The 19059-nt window shown below is 41.8% G+C and overlaps 1 long non-coding RNA gene and 1 pseudogene across 1 annotated transcript; both read left to right on the forward strand.

Annotated features, from left to right (window-relative positions):
• Nucleotides 1-2773: 2773 nt before the first annotated feature.
• Nucleotides 2774-12393, forward strand: LOC116867471 (annotated as a pseudogene).
• Nucleotides 12394-12801: 408 nt separating this feature from the next.
• LOC116867330 lies at nucleotides 12802-13546 on the forward strand. The gene is made up of 2 exons (XR_004382586.1): nucleotides 12802-12889; nucleotides 13344-13546. It is a non-coding gene; the product is annotated as an uncharacterized LOC116867330 (long non-coding RNA).
• Nucleotides 13547-19059: the final 5513 nt, after the last annotated feature.

The following is a 19059-nucleotide window of genomic DNA, read 5'->3' on the forward strand; positions in this document are numbered from 1 at the left end:
AGTAGTCTTATTGTAGGAAAGCTGTAAGTCCAAGGATAGAAGTCAATTTGGTTACTGAAGGAATTCTAGTCCATTTAGAAGGAAGGAGGGAAAGCCACTGTGTGAATGTGTATTTAGTAAGAGCCATGCTGCCTCAAGGAGCTGCAGTAACGAGCAGAGCACGGGGACAGCAGATCTGAAGGTGGTTTTTTTTGTTTTGTTTTGTTCTTTTAATTTATTTATTTTTATTTTAGAGAGAGAGCAGAGCAAGAGGGGCAGAGGGAGAGGGAGAGAGAATTCCAAGCAGACTCCCCACTGAGCACTCGATCTCACAACCCTGAGACCGGGGACTTGGCTGAAAGGAAGAGTTCATTGGTGGCTTCATGACTGTGCCACCCAGGACCCTAGATCTGAAGTTTTCGAATTGAATTTACTCTTCAAGTATACTTTTGTATAATCATAAGGTAACTTAATAATTATAATAGAATGCAGTGGGTGCTGGACAAAAGAAGGCTGAAACATAGTTCTGTGCCTTAGAGGGGAAAGCTCAGAGGAGAGGATATCTGAGCACAGGCCTTGAAAGATGGTTAAGTAACCAAATAGATGAGGTTAAAAAGAGTATTCTGGGCAAAGAAACAACACCCGTAAAACTGTGAAGTTTAAACTTTATTTTTTTCTAAAAGTAAAACATGTGGCTATCATGAAAGTTTAAAAATAAACCCATGTCACAAATAAATATATAAATAAACCCCTTTTATTTGGCTGGTTAATTAATAATGAGGAAAACTGTAACATGGTAAAAACAGTTCAAATGTGATAATGGTTTATAGAAAATTACATTCTCTGCTGGACAAAATTCATTTGTGTTGTGGTGAACACGAAATATCTGCGTTATTGCTTTAGATAATTTCACTTCCATCCTGCAAGTCGAGCTAAGGTATGCATATGTGTCTGTTAATTCCCCAGGGATCTGCTGAACAACCCCTGGCACTCCAATGAAAAGACGAGTCTAACACGGAGTCTCTCGGGGTTCTGTGTTTGGGATTATCTCTCTCTCCCTCTGCCTCTCCCCTCCCAAAATAAGTAAATAAATTGTGTAAAAAATATTGAGCTACCATATGATCCAGCAATCCCACTTCAGGGGGTTTATACAAAAAGTTGATATCCAGGATCTATAAAGAACTCCTCAAACTCAACACCACAAATGTCATGTCAAAAAATGGGCAGAAGATATGAACAGACACTTCTCCAATGAAGACATACAAATGGCTACCAGACACATGAAAAAATGTTCATCATCACTAGCCATCAGGGAAATTCAAATGAAAACCACATTGAGATACCACCTTACACCACTTAGAATGGCCAAAATTAGCAAGACAGGAAACAACATGTGTTGGAGAGGATGTGGAGAAAGGGGAACCCTCTTACACTGTTGGTGAGAATGCAAGTTGGTGCAGCCACTTTGGAAAACAGTGTGGCGATTCCTCAAAAAATTAAAAATAGAGCTTCCCTATGACCCTGCAATTGCACTCCTGGGGATTTACCCCAAAGATACAGATGTAGTGAAATCAAGATCTCAAAGAGATATCCACACTCCTATGACCATTGAGGCATTGTTCACAGCAGGGAAATAACCAAAAAGACCACTGACAGAAAGAAATCTCTCTCTCTTTTTTAAAGTTGTATTTATTTAAGTCACCTCTACATCCAATGTGGGGCTTGAACTTGCGACCAAGAGTTGCATACTCCTCCGACTGAGCCAGAGAATTGCCTCCAGAAATGAAGGAATTGTTAAATCTCAGTGGCAGGTTAGTGAAAATAAAGATGTTAATTATTTCCCCTCCCTGTGAAAATTAATAAAAGGAAACCTGGTTTAGAATGGCGGTGGTGACCAGCAGGAGGCACTCTATTGCCCTATCACTCAGGCCAATTAAAGATGGAACAGGAAAAGACTACTTTGCAAGGCAAACTACTAGATTAGTCCAGCAGGAAGATAGGCTTCCCCACCCTGCTCCTGAACAGTCCAGCCAACTGAGTCTGTCACAACCCAGCCAAAGTAAAACTACCACACTTCCAAATCCCTGTTACTCCAAGGGACTTTCTGTTTATAAAGCCTTCCAAACTTCTTCCTTTCCCCTAGAAAAAGTGTTCCTCTTCTTTGTTCAGGCACTTGCCTACACTTCTGCTATAGCTTCCTTGTCCCTGATTGCCGTTCTCTGCTATTCCTGAATAAGCCCATTTTCGCTGGTAAAATAACTGGTAGATTTATTTTTTGAGGTTAATACCTCATACCGGTTCATGACTCTATCAGTTCCTTCTCTGGGTCTTTGGAAGCCCATGGATTCCAGGTTCAGACACCCTAAGACATTATTATAGTCTGCATGAGGCCATTTATGTATTATTATGGTTTTGGGAAACCTTTGGACCAAAACACTGAAAAAGTTGAATGATTGTTAACAAAAGGAAATATCAAGGAATTAATAGAAAGGAGTTAAAGTCAAGGAAAATGTTCAAAGAAAGAATAGAAGTAACAAATGATTTTAAATTTATATTCAAGGGATAATATCTCTTTACGAACTCAAATTAGAATTAGGAAAAATTAAAACTCAAACTAGAAGCCACAACCTAAGCAGAGTCTGTTATAGAAGCTGGTAGACAGAACTCTGAGGAAGGAGACCCACTACACAGCTCTCAGAAACAAGGGTTAACTGACTTGCCTGGGTTACTTTGGTAGTTGATTTCTGTAGATATAAAGGGATATGTTCCTACCAGTCAGTTTAGGGTTCTTCCTAATGGCTTCATTTCAGAGAAGCCTTAGAGCTTATGGCTGAGCTCAGAGTTGAATTGTTGGATGTCTGTTTTGGGTTCTCAATTATTTGTCTTCCATATCAAAAGTAGAATATAACTCTTATTTCAGAAACACTGGGTTAACCAGTTAAAACTGGCAATGACTGGGGTAGAGTAACCTTATGATGATATTATGAATAATATAGATCAACATTAACAGTTTGTTCTTTACAAAACTACTTTCACATGCATTGCTTCCTTAGATTCTCAAAACTCCTGGCTGAAGTCCTGTAATACACCGTGAAATAGGATGCCTTGGACACCTGTGGATCTCTCTCTGAGCTTGTCCCTTCACAGGTTAGCCCTCCTAGCTTCTCTCTGCTGCCTCTCTCTGCACTCACTGAGTCACTGCATGATTTAGGTCTTCAGTGGATCACATGAACTTGCCCAGAATTCCCATCTTTTTACTCTCCTTTTTTACCTGAAAATACCAGAGGGTAGTTGGATATATGGAGTGAGATCTGAGACAACCTGTAGAGAGCAAGACGGAGTCTCTCATGTCAGGTGGAATCCTGTGTCAAGCAGGGGCCTGTGTCAAGTGATGACACAGTAGTTAAAGGTGCTGCAGCTAGGAGATATTCCCTGGGACCGGTGTCAGCTGACATCCCAGAACTAATAAGGAACAGAACCAAAAAAAGGTATGCAGGGTCCTGAAACCAATGCAATCCCTTTAGAAAGGGGAGGATTAGACAGCAGACTGTCAGACTCTTCAGACCTTACCCCTCTATGTCGGAGACCACTTGAAAAGACCACTGCTCCCAAAGGCTCTACCCTGTTAATCTGCAGACAGAACTGAGATCCTTCCCTGCTGGAACATAGGAAGGAGTGAGTGCCCAGAGCTGACCAGGACTTGGCCAAGACCTTATCTCAACTGTGCGCCCACAGACTGACTTCAAGTTTGCTTCATTAACTTACTACATCCTTCTGTTATCTGCTTTGTGCTGTGGTTTTTCTTCTGCCCTGCTCTGTTTGCTGTGTAAGGAGCCAAGTTGAGTCACATGGTTAAATGTCATTTTGAGCTTGGAATCCTGAACCTGGTTTATAATTCTGATTTAACTTTGCTTTATGATTGATTAAAGCTGACATTGTGGAAGGACACAACTAATGTGAACGCCTTCCTAGTGTGCTCATGATGCAACCCCCATTCCATCTATCACCAACTTGAATACCATCTTCAGCTAAGGACAAAAGGAAGATGTTGGAATGGGGGGGGTGGCCAATTATGGAGCTTGCCAGGAAAACCCCAACAAACATTGGTAATATTTGTGAGGTATATTTATGTCCATGGATAAGAGGGTTTCTTTCTTTCTTTCTTTTTTTCTTTCTTTCTTCTTTCTTTCTTTCTTTCTTTCTTTCTTTCTTTCTTTCTTTCTTTCTTTCTTTCCTTCTTTCTTTCTTTCTTTCCTTCCTTCCTTCCTTCCTTCCTTCCTTTCTCTTTTTCTTTCTGTTGATAAGAGTTTCTTGTGATTTGTAGAGTCATGCTCCTCTTTCTGATACTAGGAGGGAGAAACACTTACAAATGGAAATTTCCTTTATTAATGGAAATGTTCCTATAAAAAGTCTAACTTCCACTCTGGTTTCAGAGATTCTCCTGTGTTGGTGGTTTCTTAAAAATCACCAGCTCAAAATCATCCTTATGCCCAAGAGGTAACATTTGGAGTGGAGTAACTGCTACCCTTTGTGACTATCTGATAATAATGTGGCCTTGTGAGAAACTCAACCAAGGTGGCTTAGGTGCACTGATAGGAAACACATTCAAGGATCCCACTTCATCCACAAATTGCATCTTTGACTACATACTCTCCCCCCTCAATGAGGATTCCACAGTTCACAACACCAGAGATGTTTTATTGTTTTTGTTGTTTGCTGTTTCTTTATTTGTTTTCCACTGAAGTTCCCATTGAACATAGCCTATGTGGGCTTTTCCCCAGAAGATTTTAGGGAAGTGACTTTAGGAACTAGATCTCTGATTTTTTCCTGGTAAGTTCAGATTACCCATCTCCAGGTTATCCCTCCCCAGAGCCTTGTCATTCCTCTGTACCCAGAAGGGAGTCTTTAATATCAAAAACCTTTGCTCCAGACTATTCTCAGAGGGAACTTAAGTGTTCTAGATGAGAAGGCACAGAACAGGTTCACCTGGAAAGGCTGTTCCCCACCCATGACAGGTTACTAATCAGTTGGAGTGCTGCACCTCTCACTACTACTCCTTTCTTCACAACTGCAGACTTCCTGGCTCTCTGCTCTTAGACCTACATATTGATTTCCTCAACCAGTGACACCTGAGTGTTGGATCTGAACAGGGTGAGTTGCGTTAGGGCTGGTGCTAAGGATGCTTAAGGGAAAAGGCCAGAAACACTGGAAGGGGCCTCACTGAACTTCTAGATGGTAGAGTTAAGTTTGGAAAGTGATCCAATTTGTAAGAAGCAAAGACCTGAATTCAACTCAGGATTAATCCCAGTGAAACAGTGTCTCCCTTGAACCCATCTACCCCTATTCCCACTTCCTCCCCAATCTTTCCAAGCATAATACATTGAAGCAGCTTGAATCCTGGTCTTCTAACTTGGGTAAAGCCTTTGGGTCAGGTACAGGGTGGCCCAGATGTGAATGTGCCTACTCTGTCTTCTGTACATGATATAACCCTTCACATGATGGAGGACGAAAAAAATTTCCTTCTGTCATTCAAGATTCTTCCAGCCAGTTTAAGCCTAAGTTGACACCACATAGATTTAATAGGAGAAAAAAAACAAGGTTTATTATGTGCACATAGCGGCCCAAAAATAAAATCGAGATCCCAAAGAAATGATGGAGGCATGGAGTTTTTAGACATTTTAAACAATGAGATAATAGATTTATGAGGAATTGACAGGAGAGACAAAACAAATATTGGAGAGTGCTATTAAGTAAGGAATTCCAAGCACATTCTGGGCTGAGGAAGTAGGTTAGTAAAAAGCAAGGAAGTTTGTTTTTATAGCTTTCTTGGCTTTAAAATCCCTATCACTAGTAGGGTGCCTGGCTGGCTCACTCAATGAAACATATGACTCTTGATCTCAGGGTTATGAGTTGAAGCCCCACACTGGGCCTAGAGCTTACGTAAAAAATAAAAAAATAAGTAAAATCCCTACCTCTGGTGATAAGAATGTCTTTTTATTTCTTAGTACAGGGAGGGTACCATTCGTAAGAGAGATTCAATTTCTGCTTTGGAGGGATTGAAGAGGGTCTGAGTATCCTTGCCCTGTCTATTTTCCAAATAGATTCAATTCAAAATGATGAATATGCCATTGGGACACCTTTTGGGGTGGGCTGTCCTGCGTCCCTACACCATTCTCAGAAGTGCTCTCACTGACATATCTCATTAGATGCTCACAGGTCTTTGAAGCAGCTGTTCTTAGCCCCATTTGTGGACATAGGGCTTGAGAACAAGGTTAGAGATTCTACAGGATGAGCTGCATGCCTCATCATAAACAACCTATTGTTTACAAACAACACTGTACCTTCATTTTGACCTGAGTAGCTCTTGTGAGGGCAGTCCCAAACTTGGAACTTGATTAAACAAAATGATATTTCAAAACTCGAATTCCTATATGATTACATTCTGAAACCAAATCAAGAAGATTTATAATTATGATAATGTGATAAATGACCACTGAGTAGTATGTGGGTAGTCAGAAGTGATAAGAGATTTCTCACAGGCTTTGGGGAAGTACTCTAAGGAAATCAGGATCAGATAAGCACCATTTTGCAGAATCAATGTAACTGTAGCCTGGGGTTTGAGAGAACCAGAGCCTTGTTGCTTGGAAAATCACCCAAGTCTTCACCTAATTTCCTCATTCGCTTAAGTGGTGACAACCCTTTCCACTTCACAGCCACAAAACTTAAATTGCCATTTTCTTTTACGGCCACACGCTTTAGAGAATTGATCTGGACTGTTGGACAGAGTTAGCTAGGGGTGATGAGTCCTCTGTTTGGGTAGAAGAGAGGCCAGACAGCAGGTGTTTGAAATTCTCAAAATAAACTTTGTCTATTTTGGACCATTTTCGTGTTTGTCTCAGTCAGGTTCTAGCATATGTTTAGTTCTCATAAATTTAACTACCTAATGAGATTTATCCTCTTCAAGCCTGGGAACAAAATGGTAAAGTTGGGTGCCAGTGTCTACACTGGCAAGAAAGGAATTTTAAGGTGCAGGTCAACTCTTATGGCAGTGTTGAGATAATGTTTTCCTCTTTCTTCCCTGCAGACCCACAGGTGGCTCTGGTGACTGCGATGGCATCCTCTCTAAAGGTCCTAGGCCCTCTCTTGACCCTGCTATTTCCCCTAGGTGGGCTGCTTGTACACAGCCAGAACCTTTCCTGGAAGGAATTCATGAAACAGCACTACCTGAGCATGAGCTGGAAATTCAGTGATTACAAATGCAATGATCTCATGAGGGAAAGAGAAGGTCCACAAGACAGGAACTATCACATCTTCATCTATACCTTTTGGCACAAAATCGAGCATATTTGCCTCAGGAAGTGGAGAGACCATTACAGAAATGTATACATATGGGCCCAGCATCCCTTCAAAATACTCCAGTGCTACCAGGAGGGCAACCAAAAGAGCTACAGAGAGCACAGGGGGTACAGCTACATTGAATTCCACTGTGGCATGAATGGGCATGTCGATGGCATAGAGGACATCCAGTTGTTAGACATCAAAAAATAGAAAGTCTACCCATAACCCAGAGGTTTGAGTAGAGTGTCCAATACTTCCCAAGAGGGAGCCCGTGCCTCAGTCAACAGCCCTTGCTATGCCATCCTTTGCATTTGTGGTGCCAACGTTTTCCAACTACTTAGAGTTACACATCATCACATGCTTTCTTCCTATCAAAACCACTCACAGTTTCTCTGCCTGGAATATTCCTGTGCCCTCATGCATCTGATTTGCTCCTACAATTTTTAAAGATTAGGCTCTATATGGTTTTTCTGTTTTAGTGAACCAGGTATGTTCCTGAAAGTGACTCTTATTACACTGACCAAATCTGAATGGTCTTCCTTCCCTAAATAAATTATGTCACTTTACCATGTGTGACATTCACATATGTTATATGTTGTGTGACTGGTGGAGGTTTCCCAGGGTGTTTGATACACGTTGTGCTTGGATATGATGGGTGCACAATGTAGGCTGAAGATGTGTGTCATTGGACTCATTCCTTAAACATGTCTCTAAGGAAATGCATGCATTTTAGATAGGTTAAGGCATTATGTTTCCCAAGGCATAATAAACTAAGTAGAAGATAATGGCAGAAATATACATTATATGTTAATTAAAAAAAAGAAACAGAAAAGAAAGAAGATAATGGCAAAATGGGGTTTCTGATAATAATCATTTTTACTAGGCAGAGGTATAGAGTAGATATGGGATGTTAAAAGGTAACCTTCAAGAATGGGTTTTAAGACTTAAGTTTTGTTGGAGGAAAGAAGAAGTAAATTGCAGAAGGAAATGTTGAGGACACAAGAAAGTAATGTCCATGAGAATTCTGTTTGCTAAATGGGGAAGAGTGATACAGAGAAGGATAAACCTTCACTTCATACAATTTTGCCTCCAGCAGATATGGGGAGGAGAAATGTGGAACACTAAAATACCTTGTGTCCTTTAGCCTCCTGCATTGTTGAATGATTCCAGTCTTGAAACACTTGTAGAAAAGGCCAAGATCATAACACTTTCAGTTAGGTGGCTGCATTCCTAGTCCTAGACATCTAGCCCATGAGTAGCCAAGGAATCTAGGTTAGTCATCATTTTTCAAGAAGAGCTCCTCAGCTCTGCAGTTTTTCAGTGCACCTGGGGATGAGCAGACACTGGGAAGATGATGACCTATAGTAATCAAACTCACAAGAGATTAGTGTTAAACCAGCGGTTCTGGGGCACCTGGTGGGCTCAGTCAGTTAAGCCTCTGCCTTTGGCCCAGGTCATGATCTCTGGGTCCTGGGATTGAGCCCCACATCAGCCTCTCTGCTTGGTGGGGAGCCTACTTCCCCTCCTCTCTCTCTCTGCCTGCCTCTCTGCCTACTTGTGATCTCTGTCTGTCAAATAAATAAATAAAATCTTTAAAAAAAAAAGAGAGAAACCAGCAGTTCTGTATCAATAATGAGTATAAAGATGAGGATTACTAATAGTTTTTCTCAGTTGATAAAAACTGTCTCAGGGTGCCTGGGTAGCTCAGTGGGTTAAAGCCTCTGCCTTCGGCTCAGGTCATGATCTCAGAGTCCTGGGATTGAGCCCCACATCGGGCTCTCTGCTCATAGGGAAACTGCTTCCTCCTTTCTCTCTCTGCCTGCCTCTCTGCCTACTTGTGATCTCTGTCTGTCAAATAAATAAATAAAATTTTAAAAAAAAAACCCAACTGTCTCAAAATGTATGGTGTGGGGCACCTGCATGGCTCAGTCTGTTAAGTATTGGCTCTGAATTTCAGCTCAGGTCATGATCTCGGGGTCATGAGATTGAGCCTCACATCCAGCTCTGTCATGAGCATGGAGCTTGCTTGGGATTCTCTCTCCCTCTTCCTCTGTCACCTGAGTTATACTCTCACAAACTATCTCTCTCTAAAAAAATGGGGGAAAAGACCCCAGAAAAACAAATAAAACCAAAATGTAGTGGCACGGTTTGTGTTACTGTATTCTGGTTGCCTATACTTATATTCCAGAGTGATCTGTTCTGGTCTCCTACGGTAAGGTTTCACAATACATTTTAAGAATGCTAAGAATTCCTTTTATTAATGGGTTAAAAGATGTGGTTAATCCAACATGGAAGAAAAATGGATTCAAGCACAATTAAATGTAATAGCTTTGTGTTGTTGCTTGGGTTTTCCCACATCCACTCCATCCACCCCATTTGGATAGCTGCATATTCATTTCTTTTCTCAAACTATTTTTCCCCTGCTTCTGTGCAGTGTCGGTGGGGTCATCCCAAGGTTTCAAATCCCCTCTCCTGAGTGAAGTGATGGTCATGAGATTCAAGTTAGGCCAACCAGACTCTTTCCTATAGGAGACCAGAATGTAACAGCCCAAAAGATGGCTCTTTGGCATGGAGATGATTTTGAGCTGATTATTTTGAGAAACAGCAGAGAAAGGAGAGGCTCTGAAAGTAGCCTATAAATCCTCCACTTACAAATAAGAGAAATTTATCATCATAGAGAAAATGTCTATCCCTAAGGCTTTTTCCCTGTGTCTGGTAACAAGATAAACATGCCTCTAAGTCACAAGAAACTCCTACCAATCAAGAAGGCACAGACTTAACTCTGCTTACCAAACCTTACCTTTGTTTACTATTCTTTCGCTGGTTACCTTCCTGGAGCCTGCCTTCCCCATACTCTTCTTCCTTTGTTTTAACTGCAGATGGTCTGTTAGCCCAAGGTCTCATCACCACTTTGAATGACTCTTCCTGATGTGAAGAACAAAGGCAAAGGAAATGTAGAAAGAAAATTAAATTTCCTTACAACATGCAGCCCATTGACAAGTACTTGAGACAGGCAGAGAGACCTTCTTGAAAGAGCTCAGCTACCTCAATGCTAATATTTTGCTAGAGGAAAAAGGTAACCTTAGCCTGACATGAGCCCAACTCCCAGGGGTAAGGGCCTACTTAGCCAGAGCGACTGCATCTCTGTTAAACAGCCATTTTTGTTGTTGGTGCAGTAAACTTAAATTGTCCCTGCCCCTCAGAGAAACTTCCTTAAAAGCAAGTCCAGGAAACCAGTAAAATGTGGTCGACTAATTCCTGATAACGGAGCCCAGAATACAAGGAGGAGTCAGGCCAGATGGAGACATCTAACCAGTACAAAGCACATATGCAACCTCCCTAACCACCAAAGAATGTAAACCCTAGCTTTTGGTGGCCAAACTTGGGCGCCAATTCTGACCAGAGTGATAGGCTAGTTCAAACAGCTACTATAGGGTAAATTGTAATTCAATTAGCTACGTGTGTGTGGCCTAACATGTCTAAGCCTTCCTGGAAAGTACTGTTTGTTAACAGTTCCTGGTATGGGGTAATCTTAAGTAACAAGTCACAAGACCAGAAGGAACTAGCCAATCAGCAAGAGACACACAAACCCAGTGGGTTAAAATAACAAAATACGGGTTGCGGTTTTACCCAATAAAAGGTAGCCTATAAGATTGGGAGGCATTGCTCTCTTTAGAGGCGGCCTTTACTGGTCAGTCAATTCTTGATGCTTGGCACGAATAAAGCTTTACTTGACCTTTGCTTTATATTGGCCTCGTTCCTTTGATAATGGACCCCAACACCAGGATCCTGTAAGTCCCCATTAACATATAAAAATCCCAGGACATCTGGGTGGCTTAGTGGATTAAGTGTCTGCCTTCTGCTCAGGTCATGAGTCCAGGGTCTTAGGATTGAATCCCCCTGATGGGCTCTCTGCTCAGTGGGAGCCTGCTTCTCCTTCTCTCTGAGGCTGCCCCAGCTTGTACTTTCTCTCTCTGTCAAATAAATAAAATCTTTAAAAAAATATTTATGTAAATCCCTTTGGAGACTTCCTTTATCTCTACCCCATCCAAGTTATATGTCAGCAATCATCCTCCAAGCTTATGGCCCACTGATAGACATCTGAAGGGTCTCATGACTCATGCTGTACTAGACACTAGTAAATGACCTCATCTTAACAGCAGCTAGCCCTGCAAGGCCATAAAACCCTTGCTTCCAAATACCTTCAGGACTTTGTCTATCCCTAACCCCACCTAAACTTAAAAGTATAGAATCAGCCACCTGTCACAACCTTAGTGCAGCTCTTTCTGCCCTTGGGTCCTGTCCACATGCTTTCATAAAACCACCTTTTTGCACCAAAGATATCTCAAGAATTCTTTCTTTGCTGTTGGCTTCAAACCCTAACATCTTTCTTACACAATCTATACTGGGAGGGTGATGATGCACCCCAACTCCATGAAGAAAGAAGCTCCTTTACTACGACCCTCCCACCTTACCCTAGGTATCTTTTTATCTGGCTCTTCATCTGTCTCCTTTACCATATTGTTTAAGAAACTGATAAACCATGAGTGCTTCCTCGAGTTCTGTGTGCCACTCTAGCAAAGTAATGGAATAAACAGGGAGTTGGGGAAGCTCAGATTTATAGCCAGGCAGTCAGAAGCACAGGAGACGAGTGGCACTTGCAACTGGCAACTGGACTGGGGAGTCTTGTGTGTTTGTCATTTGTTTTCTCCTAAAGAAGTGAAATCATGGAGCTCAAAATGATAAAGCTTCAGGGATGGAGACACTCAACGGACATCAGGATTTCATAATTTCCTCACACTTCTTTGAGGAAGTTATCACTTCTCCTTTGTTCCTTTAAGGAGGCTTGGTCTTCCTGCATCAGCAGGGATACTGGCTTGAAACAGTGAGTTGGAGAGTGTGGGTCTCATCCACACTATGCACAAGAAAGGTATCTTCCAAGCCCTAGGTTTCCCTTTCCTCTTTCCTAGGGCTCAGAACCCTTCCACGCTTGCATACCTGGCAGAGGAACAGCAGATAAAAGCCTCTGAGCCTGGGACTAAACACTGCCTCTATCCTTAACAGGAGCCCCAGTAAGGAGACCTGGTAAGAGGAGATGCCTGGGGTCTGGGGACAGCAGAGCCATGACGATGGCCAGAAGGTCCAGGTCACATAGATATTTGAGAAATATCCCAGGAAGGAGGAGGGAGGAGCCAAGTTTCTGGACAGGAGGTATAGGACAAAAAGAGGAATGGGATCTGCTATTTAGAGGAAAGGTCATCTTACCTCCCATTCCTCCTTACTGGGCTTCAGGTCCTGAAGAAGAATTTTAAGACTCATGTCAGAAAGAAAGAATACAGTTTAAAGAACAAGAAAAGGACCATGAAATCTGAAAAGTTACAAACGCATCTAAATGGTTGTGAATGATAATTTTGGTCTTATGGCTTCTACTACGATCATTCTCTCCTTTTCTTCTCTCTTCCAACACAGAAGAGATGATGCTGGATCTTCTGGGACCGTTTCCTCTCCTCCTGTTGCTGCTGGGATCATGGGGGCCAGGGCTTCCCCCTGGTACTATGGCTCAACTCACTAGGTTTCAAATATTTGAAATTCAGCATATAAGAGCAGGTCCCGTACAATGCAACAATGTAATGCGTGCTGTCAATAGTCTTACTCAGCACTGTAAACCTCAAAACACCTTTCTGCATGACATGTTCCAGAATGTGGTTGCTACCTGTCTTTTGCCCAACAGGACCTGCAGGAATGGCCAGAATAACTGCCACCAGAGTGCAAATCGTGTTGGCATGACTTACTGCAGTCGCACTGGAGGGACATATCCCAACTGCCGCTACAGTACTACTCCCCAGAATCAGTTCTACACCATTGCCTGTAACCCCCCTCAGACGGGTGACCCTCCCTATCCTCTAGTTCCTGTGCACTTAGATTAAGACTAAGGTTTTCTTTACATTCCCTCTCACCTGGTGCAGTTTCTCTCATGATCTCTTCTGCCTTTTCTTTCTCTTTGTTGATTTTCATGGTTCCCAAAGAAGAAAGAAGAAGGGGAGTGGACAGAGTTGTGGACAAGAGTGATCAGATACTTTTCTGCTTTGGAGCTCTGTATGTTTTGAAAGAAGGCAACAGGGAAGAGGGCAAAGAAAGACCCAGACCCCCTACTTTCAATCTTGAAACTTCTGTCAAGCTTTGTTGCATTGTGTTCACAGCAATAAAATCACTTTCTGTTGCACTGTAATGACCTTAAATGCATGTGTCTGGGATCCCTTTCACAAACTGTCAGCCTGGGGCTGTCTTGATTGCATTTGCTCACATTCTCAGGGGAACTATTTGGGCCCTAGGTGACTTTCAAGGTTATACCATAACCCAAAGCTTCTGCCACTCCCCTGCCACTCCCCTGTCTTTTGAATTTTGGAGGAGGAAAGTTCATCATCCCTTCAGACTCTGCTCAAGGCTTTTACATATTTCCCTTGAAACCATGCTCTATGTTTATTTGGAGGTGGAATGGATACCTCACAGAGTGTGCATAGTCCTTCACACACAGATTCCAACCTTGGTAACTGATGCATCATACATATTTACTATTGGTTTTCCTATTTCATCAGATGATGTTTTAAATATAAGTAGTAGTAGGGATAATAATCCACTGTAGCTTTAGAGTCACTTGCCCCATGATTTATTGGAATGCATGAAAGAAAGCATAGATCAAGGGGGGGAGAAGTGCTGGGGGATGAAAAACATTCTTCCCTTATCTAAATACTGAAATATCACAGAATTAATGGTGTTTTGGAACCGATATTGGAATTAGACACTGAAGGACAGGAGTTTAATATTTGGCTGGGGTGCACCTGGGTGGCTCAGTGGGTTAAGCTGTTATACCTCTGCCTTGGGCTCAGGTCATAATCTCCAGGTGCTTGGTTCAAGCCCCTTTCAGCTCCCTGCTCAAAAGGGAGCTTGCTTTTCCCTCTTCCTCTTCCCTCCTTTCCCCTTATGCTCATTCTCTCTCTCTGTCTCTCTCAAATAAATAAAATCATGGAAAAAAAAAGAATATGGCTGGGATTAAGAATTTAGGTTCTAGGTGTAGGAGGGAAAATAATTTTCCCTCCACCATTCTAGGTTCTTGGATGAAACACCCCTCCCGTTATAAAAAGGCTGATTAATAAGACAAAAAGTATTTTAATTATGTAAAGACATTTGGTAGCCCCATAGAAAATGAGACTAAAAGGCAGCTAGACATCTGAGGCTTACAAATCTCTAGTCTGCTTTCAGAATTTCTCCTGGTCTGCAATTTCTCAAAATAAACAGCTTAATGTAATTCTTGTGCCAAAAAGTCGACCCGTATTTTGGGTCAACATTTTCTGTTACTCTTTATCAGTCAATCAATGACTACAACCCTGTGAGATAGTAGAAAATATGTATTGATTACTGCTTCTGATTTTTGGCACAGAGCTCCTGAAACCCTTGTAAATTCCTAAGTGATAAGAGTACTGGGAATATCTTTGTTTTTGGCAGACTCCTGGGTATGGTCCCTGGATGCGGGCTGATCACCAGGAAGATTCAGCCACGATTAAAAGCAAGGCAATTTAGGGTCGCCTGGGTGGCTCCATGGGTTAAGCCTCTGTCCTTGGCTCAGGTCATGATCTAAAGTCCTGGGATTGAGCCCCACATCACATTCCCTGCTCAGCGGGGAGCCTGTTCCCCACCCCCGCACCCTCTCTGCCTGCCTCTCTTCCTACTTGTCATCTCTGTCTGTCAAATAAATAAATAAAATCTTTAAAAAAAAAAGCATGGCAATTTCAGCCTCAGCCCCATCCTCTACATAGGAGAGAGGGGATGGAAATGGAGGTAATAATGATCTTGCCTATGTGATGTAGCCTCTATAAAAATCACAAAGTATGGGGTTCAGGGAACTTCCCAGTTGACAAACACATCTATGCTGTGGGAAACAAAGGTGAAAGAAAAAATTAAATTTCCTTACTACCTACAGCCCACTGACAGGGCCTTGACACAAGTAGAGTGAAATCCTTTAGGAACTCAACTGCCTTAATGTTAATACATTACTGAGGCCAAAAGGCAATCTTAGCCTGATCTGCTAGATCCTATAAAAATTCCTATGGAAATTTTCTGTATCTCTACCCTATCCCCAGCTACACCCCCAAGATATCTCATGGCAATCATCCCTCAATCATATGGCCCTCCAATATACATCTTAAGGGTCTCATGACTAAGGTTTTACTAGACAGTAATAAATGACCTTTTCCTAACAATAGCTAGTCCCCTCAGGGTCCTGGAAACCTTGCTTCCAAATTCTTTAGAGACTTACCCTATGCCTAACACCCTCCCAACTGGAAAGTGTGTAATCGTCCACTTGTCATGACCCCAGTGTAGCTCTTTCTGCCTAGGGATTCTTCTTGGTGCTTTAATAAAATCAACTCTTGGCACCAAAGATGTCTCAAGAATTCTTTCTTGACCAGAGGCTTGAAACCCCAACCAATTCCTACATCACAGGATTTTAATAAGAAAAAACGTTAAAGTGGTTTCATGACCTTTAGACCCTATTTCCAAAGACTGATCCTTCTCTATTTTTTCATAATGTGATTTCTTCCAGATTCTTCCAAAAAATCTCTACCCCATTTCTACCACCAAAATTATACTAATTCTATAAATATCCTTACACATATTTCCAACCCACCACAAAACTTGATTTATATCCATACTTCTGGTAATGAATGGGTATGAAGGAGGTACAGAGAGAGAGCTTGGAACACGATCTTTGCTATTCATTCTGTATGGAGAAATTTACTACCCCATCTGCTTTTGTAAACTTTCCTCATTGTATAATTCTTAGATTTTTAAAAAAGATTTTGTTTATTTATTTGTCAGAGAGAGAGAGAGAGAGCATGTGCATAAGCAGGAGGAGAGGTAAGCAGAGGGAGAAGAAGGCTCCCAGCTGAACAAGAGCCAGATGCAGGAGTTGATCCAAGGACCCTGGGATCATGACCTTAGGTGAAGGCAGGTGATTAATTCATTTAGCTACCATGGCATACCTGTTCATTTTTGTTTTCTTTTGTTTGTTTGTTTGTTTGTTTTTAAGTGGGGCTCAACCTCAAGACCATGAGATCAAGACCTGTGCTGAGTTCAGGAGTCAAATGCTTAATTGACTATGCCACCCAGGCTCTCCTGCATTTTATAATTCGTTTATCCTTCTACTCAAATCTTGAAGAATCCTGGTTTTACCAGCTAGTAGAATGTCCTAAGTCAACTATTGGTACTGAACTCAAATTTGTCTGTGCCCCCATGTGCAGTAAGCGAACATGTGAGACATTGATTTGAAGGCAAAGAAAGCTTTTTTATCATCAGAAGGGTGGCCCAACAAGAAGGCAGGGGTTATTTCCAAAGTTGCTTTGCCCTGTTGAGACTAGGAACAGCTTATGTATGTTTGGGGAAGAATGTGAACACTTGAGAGGAGGATAAGGACTTTCTTGAAAGCCTAATGATGGTGGAAGCACCTTGAAACAATCTGGAAGTATGCATTCTGTCAGAAAATGAGGTGTCACTTGGGACATGAGGCATCAGTTAATTTTAAGACAAATGTTATCATCTGTTTCCCATCAGATTCTTATCATCAATGTGCAAAGAAATATCCTAAATTGACCCTTCTCTTTCATGCCTATGGGTCTCTGTTACCAAACACCAACCTGTCCATGTACCCAATGGGATTAAGAATTTAGGTTCTAGGTGTAGGAGGGAAAATAAATTTCCCTCCACCATTCTAGGTTCTTGGATGAAACACCCCTATTTTTGTGCAGTAGGTCAAATTCTGACACACTGGATTTTTAAAAAACATTTTATTTATTTATTTGATTGAGAGAGAGATCACAAGTAGACAGAGAGGCAGGCAGAGAGAGAGGGAAGAAGCAGGCTCCCTGCCAAGCAGAAAGCCCGATGGGGGGCTTGATCCCAGGACCCTGAGATCATGACCTGAGCCGAAGGCAGAGGCTTTAACCCACTGAGCCACCCAGGTGCCCCTGACACACTGGATTTAAAGCAAGGAAAGCTTTAGAGTCAGGAGGGCAGCCTAAGGAGAAATCAGGGGATCATTCCTAAAGCTGCCTTGCCTTGTTGAACTTAGGGACAATTTGCATACATGAAAGGAAGGTGACAGGTTTCCTGGACCTTGTTGGGAGGTCCTTGAAACACTCTGGATGTAAACATCCTTGTGGACAATGAGGCATTATTTGGGACCTAGGATCAGCTGCATCAAGACAGATGTTACTGTCTGGTTCCCGTTATGTTTCTACAATAGCTTGGTAGACTCGGTGTAGGGGTAAAAAGACAAAGTTAATGATTGATTGTGCATGGGGTTTAGAGGGAAGTAAATCAGAAGCACCTGAGGGAAGTAAATCAGAAGCACCTGGGTGGCTCAGTCAGTTGAGCTTCAGACTCTTGCTTTCAGTTCAGGTATGGTGTCATGGGTGGTGGATGAAGCCCTAATCCAGCTACATGTGTGGTGGAGAGTCTACCTGGGAATCTCTCCCTATGCCCCTCCACCCACACACTCTGTTTCTATCTCATTCTCTCTCCAAATAAATAGATAAATAAATAAATCCTTCAAAGAAAAAAGAGGTACAAAAAACAGAATTAACTAGGGAACAAAACAACATAGACCTAAATTAATAATAGTTTTGCTTATGCTTTCAAAACAGGCCCAGGAAGCATATGTTCAGCCTCGTTTTCACACACAGTTCCCTCTTTGGGATGACCTTACCATCCTCTTCACCTAACTTCTAGTTAATCGTCACAATCAGCTCTGGTGTTGTGGCCTCCTCTCTACTGTCTCCTCATCTTCCCCTGGCATCTCCTCCACCACAGCTGGAGAGCTATTGACCGTTATTAGCATACAGTGTATTTGTTTACTTATCTGATTGTCAGATAAATAGTGGGAAAGCTGAGACAAAAATCCAGTTGTACTGGCTCCTAATCCAGGTTTTTTTTCCACTTCATCACAAAGAGAGTTTTGAAAGTAACTGCTTTTGGTTTTTCCCAAAAGTCAATTGTTGGGAGAAACATTAGAAATTTGGAAATGCATGCTGGCAAAATGAGAGCTCGATCCGGATAATCTGGCTCCTTTGTTATGCTGTTCTAACAGCATCATGAAATGATACAAGAGATTTACTTTCTCTCTTCCCAGACTTTTGAATCACTCTAGTAAGTCAGAATATTAAAAATGTACCAGGTCATTTAGGACTCATTCACTCTTCCTCATGAAAATTTCTTTCATGTTTTCCCTTTAATAAAGGACTTAAAATGCAGGTATCTGAAGAGGCTGTGCTAAGGTTCTTGTGGTGATATTTTTTTCCTCTTCCTCTTTTAATTCTTCAGTTTAAAAGCATGCACACACCTTACTATTCACATATACTCTGGTCAAAGACTAATGCCCACCACATCCATGACCACAGCACAGAATCCCTTATTTCATTTACTCCAGAGAGAATGATCTTTCTCAATTCCCATGCCCTTTTCGTCTACCTTTGACTATTTTATTTATTTCTGTTTTTTTTTTTTTTAATATTAACATATAATGTATTATTTGTTTCAGGGGTACATGTCATTCATCAGTCTTACACAAGACACAGCACTCCCCACAACACATACCCATCACAATGTCTGTCACCAGCCACCCCATCCCTGTCACCCCCTCCACTCTGAGTTGTTTCCTGAGTTTCAGAGTCTCTTATGGTTTGTCTCCCT

The sequence above is a fragment of the Lontra canadensis genome, unplaced genomic scaffold (assembly GCF_010015895.1).
Source record: "Lontra canadensis isolate GAN:19392208 unplaced genomic scaffold, GSC_riverotter_1.0 scaffold12, whole genome shotgun sequence".
Lineage (NCBI taxonomy): Eukaryota > Metazoa > Chordata > Mammalia > Carnivora > Mustelidae > Lontra > Lontra canadensis.